Source organism: Tenrec ecaudatus, chromosome 1 (genome assembly GCF_050624435.1).
Source record: "Tenrec ecaudatus isolate mTenEca1 chromosome 1, mTenEca1.hap1, whole genome shotgun sequence".
NCBI classification, from domain to species: Eukaryota; Metazoa; Chordata; class Mammalia; order Afrosoricida; family Tenrecidae; genus Tenrec; species Tenrec ecaudatus.
Window position 1 is genome coordinate 67,614,479 of NC_134530.1, and position 7,742 is coordinate 67,622,220.

The following is a 7,742-nucleotide window of genomic DNA, read 5'->3' on the forward strand; positions in this document are numbered from 1 at the left end:
GGCAGGTGTACTAAGCAGCCAGGAGAGTCCCAGCTCCAAGGTAACCAGGGAAAAGAAGTTGCATTGGGATTGTACAGATCTGGGTTTGAACGATCCTTGCTCTGTAATGTCTTAGCTGTTTATCGTGGGGCAAAGGGCTTATAGCTTTTGGAGCCTACCTTTTTAAGTCTGTAAAATGGACCATTACTACCTTCTTCACAGGTGCTTCATGCCTGAGATAATGTATGAGGAAACGGTCATAGCACCTGGCACTTGGTAGGTGCCTAATCTGATTTTCTTCTCTCTCTCTGGAGCCAAGGTCAGGTTTGAGAGCAAACAGCACACTAACTGCAGCGTCCCTCTGTGAAGTGGCAGGAAGCACTCCATCACAGGGCTTCTGGGAGAGCCCTAGGAAATACGCATAGGGAGTTACTAGGTGAATTGCTAGACGTTAGACACAGGGCCAGAGCTCTCTCACTTTTTCTGTTCTTTATGTTGGGGTGGTGGTGGTAATAGCTTTATTGAGATATAATTGACATGCTATACAATTCATCATTTAAAGTGAACAATTCAAGGATTTTTCGTGAGCGCGCAGCCACAATGGGACATTTCATTACCTGAAATAGAATCCCTGTCCCTTGTAAGCAGCACGCCGTCTCGTCATCCCTACCAGCTGTGTTATGCATGTGTTGTTGTTATTAGTTGCTGTTGAGTCAGTTTTCAGTCATATACCAGCCCTAGGTACAGCAAATGCAATATTGCCCTGTCCTACACCATCCTTATAATCGTTCCTATATTTGAGACCATGGTTGGAGACGCTGTGCCAATCCATCTCATTGCGGTTCTCCCTCTTTTCCACTGACACTATTTTACCCAGCATGCCGTCCTCCTCCAGGGACTTGCATCTCCTGATAGCATGTCCAAAATATGCGAGACAAGTCTCTCCATCCTCACTTTGAAGAAGCACTCCAGCTGTACGTTCCAGGAAGATTTGTTCTCTTTCCTGGCAGTACATCGTGTATTTCAGATTCTTCACCAACACCATAATTTGAAATCACCGAGTCTTCAGTCTTCATTGTCTAGCTTTCACACATACACGAGGGTATTGAAAATACCATAACTTGGGTCCAGCACCTCTTAATCCTTAAAGTGGCATCTTTGCTTTAAAGAGATTTTGTAGAGCAGATTTACCCAATGCAATGCATCATTTGATTTCTTGACTGTTCCTCCATGGGAATTGACTGAATCCAAGTGAAATGACTTCCTTGGCAATTTCAATGGTTTCCTTTTAATTTTTGAGTCATGTTCCACTAGAAAATGGTCTTGTGAGCTTTCCTCCATCCACATTATTATGGCTGACTCTACTTTGAGGAGGTAGCTCTTTCTTTGAACATATTCCTACCTGCCACTCTATCAATATTCTGCTGCTATCCATAAGATTTTCATTGGCTAGTTTCTCAGCCTATTTCTTCTTCGGAGTCTGTTCTTAGTCTAGAACAGTGGTTCTCAACCTTCCTAATGCCGCGACCCTTTAATACAACTCCTCATGTTGTGGTGACCCCCCCCCCAACCATAAAATTATTTTTGTTGCAACTTCATAACTCTTCATAACTGTAATTCTACTATTTTAATGAATCGAGTGACTCCTGTGAAAGGGTTGTTTGACCCCCAAAGGTGTTGGCGACCCACAGGTTGAGAACTGTTGGTCTAGAAGCTATGCTGAAGCCTGTTTATCATGGATAGCCATGTGGTATCTGAAATCCCGGGAAATAGCTTCAATATCACAACAATATACAAGCCACTACAGTATGACAAACTGACAGCCAAGTGGTGGTGCTTGGGATTAACCCAAACCCAACCCAACCCATTCCCACGGAGTCAATTTCAACTCACTGTAACGCTATAGAGAGTTTCCAAGGCTACTGATATTTATGGGAGCAGACTAGCCTACCTTTCTCCCATGAGAAAGCTGATGTGCTTGAACAGACGACCTTAGCAGAAGTTAGCAGTTCAACACTTATCCTGGCAGCAGCACCTGGGTCCCCGGGTACTTGGAGTTGCTGCTATTGTTAGGTGCCATTGTGTTGGTTCTGATTCACAGCAACCTTACGTACCGCAGCATGCAATACTGCCCATACTGGGCATCCTCATGGGTCATGTGGGAGCCCACTGTTGCAGCCATGGCTTCACGCTCTCTTGTGGAAGGCCGTCCTCTTTTTTGCTGCCCCTCCACGTTACCAAACATGATGCCCGTTTCCAGGAACTAGTCCCTCCTGACAACCTGTCCAAAATACTTGAGACAAAGTCTCACCACCCTTGCTTCTAAGGACCATTCTGGCTGTATTTCTACCAAGAGAGATTTGTTTGTTTGTTTGAGATTTGTTTCTTATTAATCTGTGATATGCAGATGACATAGCAGATGAAGCTGTCTGACTTTGTAAAGACTATGTCTCAAAAACCCTAAGAAGCAATGCTGTTCTATCTTAAAGGACTGCTATGAGTTGGATTGACTCAGTGGCAGTCAGTTTTATGTCTACATAGTCACTCTTTGTCCTGCTGGGAATTCCCTGAAGTTCCCTTTTGTAGTTTGTGCTCAGAACTGCTGCTGTCTGACTCAGGATGACCTTGCTGGCAGGGACCCTGTGCTGATCTCTTCTCATTCACTGTTTTCAGTCAGTTTCTTCTTTTAACCAGTGTTCAATCTAACTTTTATCCTTCAGCTCATTAGAGATGTAATATCACACCACTTTTTAATATCTAGACTAATCCTATGCTTAGTGACTCTGATATTTGATAAAAATGTGAAAGACATACTGCCTATTTCATAGGGATATTTTGAGAGTCAAACGGGTTATTTTGAGCAAATAATTTAGAAAAAAAGTACAAGGCAAATGATAACACTCAGTTTTTGCTATCCTGATCATATTTTAAAATTACTTTTATTGCTATTATAATTACTCTACTACTTGTATTGTGGCTTGTGTGTTTCTATAGCAATCCCTATACGCATTGGGCTGCAGTTTGCAAAATTTGCAGTTCAAAACCACCAGCAGCTCTATAGGAGAAAAAAGTGGGGCTTTGTATTCTCACAAACAGTTACAGTCTCAGAAATTCAGAGGTCTAGTTCGACCCTGTCCTATAGGGTTGCCAGGAGTTGGCAGTGAGTCAACCTCAGTGAGTTTGAGTCTTTTGATTTTCGTTTTGGTGTATTATTGAGGAACAATAGTTGGAAAATGTGATCTAGGTGATAGAAATGAAGCTGGATATTGCATGATAGAATTTGCAAGACCAACAATGTCTTCACGATTATCTCCTTTCAACAACAACAATGGTGAATATACACGTGGACTTCTCCAGTTGGAATACACAGAACTTAAATTAACTACATCTGTGGAAAAAGACTCTGAAGAAGCTCAGCTAAAACCAGACCAGAGCCCGACTATAGAAAACACCTTCACTTTCTCATATGTAGGTTCAATTTGAAGCTGAAGAAAATAAAAACAAATCTATGAAAGTCAAAATACAACCTTGAGTATATCCCATCTGAATTTCTAGAACATCTAAATGAAAGATTTGACACACTGAGCGCTAATGACAGAAGGTCTATGAGCTGTGGAATGACATAAAGAACATCATCCACGAAGAAAGCCAAAGATCAGTAAAAGAGAGGAAAGAAAGAGGATGTCAGAAGAGACTCTGAAACTTGCTCTTGATGGTAGAGTAGCTAAGGCACATGGAAGAAATGATGAAGTCAATGAATTGTACAGAAAATTTCAAAGGGCAGCTCAAGAAGACAAAGGAAAATATAAAGACAAAGTAAAATATAATGAAATGTGCAAAGTACAAGAGTCAGAAAACCAAAAAGGAAGAACACATGCAGCACATCTTCAAATGAAAGAACTCAAGAAAAATTCAAGATTTGAGTTGCAATATTGAAAGATTCTATGGGCAATATATTGAATGATGCAGAAGCATCAAAAGAAGATGCAAAGAATACATTGAGTCACAAAACTTAGCTGACATTCAATCATTTCAAGAGGTAGCGCATGAGCAAGAACCAATGGTAGTGAAGGAAGAAGTGCAAGCTGCACTGAAAGCATTAGCCCAAAACAAGGTTCTAGGAATTGGTGAACTACTCATTGAAATGTCTCAACAAACCGATGAAACACTGGAAGCATTCACCCATCTGTGAAGGAAATCTGGAAGACAGCTACTTGGCCAACTTACTGGAAGAGATCCATATCTGCACCCATTCCACAAAAAAGTAACCTAACAGAATGCTCAAATTAAAGAATAATATCATTGATATCACATGCAAGCAAATTTTTCTGCAGATCCTCCAGCGATGATTGCAGCAATACATTGTCAATAAGCTGTCGGAGGTTCAAGTTGGATTCAGAAGAGTATATGGAACAAGGGCTATCATTGCTGATGTCTGATGGATCTTGACTGAAGGTTGAGAATACCAGCGATTTTTACTTAAATTTTATTGACTATGCCAAGGTATGCAAGTGTGTGGATATTCACAAACTATGATCACCTTCAAGGAATGAGAATTCCAAAACACTTTATTGTGTGCATGCAGAACTTCCTTGGAATTTCCTTGGTAGGCAAGAGTGCTGTGAGGGTCTGGTGGAGGTTCCCACAACAGTAGGGAGCACTGGGGAAGACTGGAGGGTCTGCCTTAGGCCATGTGAAGCACTGTGCAGGTGGGAGGAAGTTCCCTCAGCCACATGTAGCACCACAGAGGGTGGGAGGGGGTTCCCGCACCCACGTGGAGCTCTGTGGAAGGCAGGCAGAGATTCTCTAAGCTGAGTGGAGTGCCATAAAGTGTGTGCAGGAGTTCCCCTAGCCACTTAGAGGGTATTGAAGGGCAGGCAGGGGTTTCCCCAGCCACTTGGATGATGGTGGGCGTTTCATCACCTGCTAAGAGGAAGGTGGGAGTTCCCCCAGCTACTTGGAGGGCGAGTTCCCCCAGTTATGTGAAGGGTAGTGGCAGAATTCCCCCAACTGTTGGAGGGGTGGTGGGGGAAGGCGGATGGGATACCCCCAGCCATTTGGAGGGCAGTGGGAATTCTCCCATCTGCTTGGAGTGTGGCGGAGGGCGGGCAGGAGGTTGGCAGGACTTACCCCAGCCACTAAGAGGATGGCGGGAGTCCCCCAGCCACTTGGAGGGCTATGGTAGGTGTTCCGGAGCTCCCCCAGCCACTAGGAGGGCATCAGAGGGCGGGCAGGAGTTCCCCAGGCCCTTGGAGGGTGGTGGGAGGTGGGCGGGAGTTCCACTAGCTATGTGGAGTGCAGGTGGAGTTTCCCTAGATGGAAGGGAGTGTTCTAGAAGCTGGCAGTGGTGTGTGCAAAGAAAGCGAAGAAAAAAAGAAAAGAAAACAGACAAAAATTGAGCCAGCTGTGACTGTGGCAGGAAAGACAGAAGAGTGATGGAAAAATGAGAAGAGAGAGAGAAAAAAAGAAAAAGTAAAGAAATAGATGAACCCTGACTGCCTGACAATGGGGCTGGAGGGCTTTAAACTCTGCCAAAAGGCAGTGGTAACTGTGGCTGGGTTGAAGTAAAGGCCTTAGACTGGCTAAAGTCAGCTGACGCTGGCAGTGACTGTGGAAGGGCTAAAACTAAGCCCCAGCCGGCCTCCGCAGTGGTAAGCCACAAGCCCACAGTTCTTCAAACCTAGTGGATCTAAGTCTACTTATCTTTATGATTCTCCTCCTGTGACCTGGAAGAGTTGAATTTCTCTCTCAGTGGTTCTCCTGTGCTGATTTCATCACACTCCCTACGGTGTGTGTTATTCAGTGGCCATCTTGCTGGAACTCACTGACATTTTTAGACTTTCAGTGTGGCCCCCTTGTAAGTAACTCCCAACCACTTCAGATTCCCAAGTACTGCTCCCCAGCCCCGCCCCCCAGTCAAGAGTCTCTAATCAGGATTCCTTGGGGACTTGTGACTTTTCTCTTGCATTCCCCTCTTGGTTTGTCCTCATGTAGGTGGGTCGGACCGGCCACTCTCCCTGAACTGTATCTTCATGGCTGTTTTCTGTAGCGCTGCCATTTAGGGAGAGGACATCATTTCTGGCACAGAGGCCAGCCCTGTAGTTCCAAGAAGGAACATCACCCTCAAGGACTGGCACACCGGAATGAGCTCTACTCTTGCTCTCCCTTTCCATTGTATTTATAAACAATAGCCTTTCCTTGGGTGGGTTTGTGCCCTGACCCTGCATTGCTGTCACTTTTCACTTTCCACCCCTCTGTGGGCCTAAAAGGCTTATGGATTGTGGGGGGGGGGAGGGGGAGGGCTGGGAGGAGATGACTTTCAGCATAGGTGCTCTCTGCATCTGTGTTCGATGACATAAAAATCATTGCATTTGGTCTGGCTCATGCCACAGCATCTGGTCCTCAGCCTGGGAATTGTGCATTGAGAGCTTTTCCCCTCATGCCTGTTTTGCTGTTTGAACTTACCTAAGTGGACTCATGTTGTACTTGACCTTTTGTGCTTGGATAACTTCACTCAACATAATATCCTCCAACTCTTTCTACTAGATGAGGTGTTTCATCATATTTTCATTATTATTTTTTAGGGATGCATAGTATTCCATTTTGTGTATATGCCAGAGTTTTAAAATTCATTCATCTATTGATGGAAATTTAGGCTGTTTCCAGTTGTTTGTGTTTGTGAACTGAGCAGTGATGAACACCGGGGAGCAGATAACTGGTTGTGTTCTGTTTCTTATGCCTTCTGTATATATGCCCAATAGTGGATTGCTGGGTTGTAAGGTAACTTGATTTCTGTTTTAGGTATCACCAAATTATTTTCCACAGTGGCTGTATGTATCCGCAAGACCACCAACAGCGAATGAGAGTTCCTCAGCATTTTTTTTTCAATTCGACTATCTTTGTGGGTGTAAGGTGATATCTCACAATTGTTCTGACTTGCATTCCTGGATGGCTAATGATCAGGGACACCGCATATGTTTATTTGGGTGTTCTCCTTTGTGAATCTTCTGTTCAGGTCTTCTGTCCACCTTCTCAGTGGGCTATCCATTTTTCTTGTTGTAGGGTTGCAGGGTTATAACTCGGTTCATAATGAAATTTATTTCATTGTAATTTTTACATTTTAACATTTAAAAATGATGTATTTCACTACTGGTTCATAACATTTCTGATAATTTTACAATCTGCTCTAGTGGCTTGTCACCAGCTAGAAAGGACTGAAAGTCCAAACTATGTCACCCTGAGTGCCCACACAGAGACCAGGAAGAAAGCTTACAACCACAGAAAGAACAGCTGACACTTGTGTGAGAGAGCACTGTACATATGATCTAATTTATTTTCCCAGCAAGACTAGAAGGGAGAAGATTATGAGTGGACAGAATATCTATAAGTATAAAGAACAATCCCTTGGAGTCAAATTCCAGTTCTGAACAATAAGATATGTGCTCTTGGGTAGGCTTCCTTAATTTAATGACCTCAACATACACGGGTATAATAATACTTATCTTTGAGGTGTGTAATGAAAGTGAAACGAGACACTCTTAGCAAGGACCTGATGTAGGAGCTGGCATAAGCAGGTGATTGATGGTCAATTTTAAATGATTACCATGCGATTGAATAATTTTATCAAGGAATTTTACTGTTCAGGAATAGAGGAGGGGTTTGGCTTGCTCATTTCGGTTCAATATGGACTAGAGGTGTAAACAAAAGATTGGTCTAACTGACAAATCAGGGTACAGAGAATCAGAATTCGATGGTCATTACTT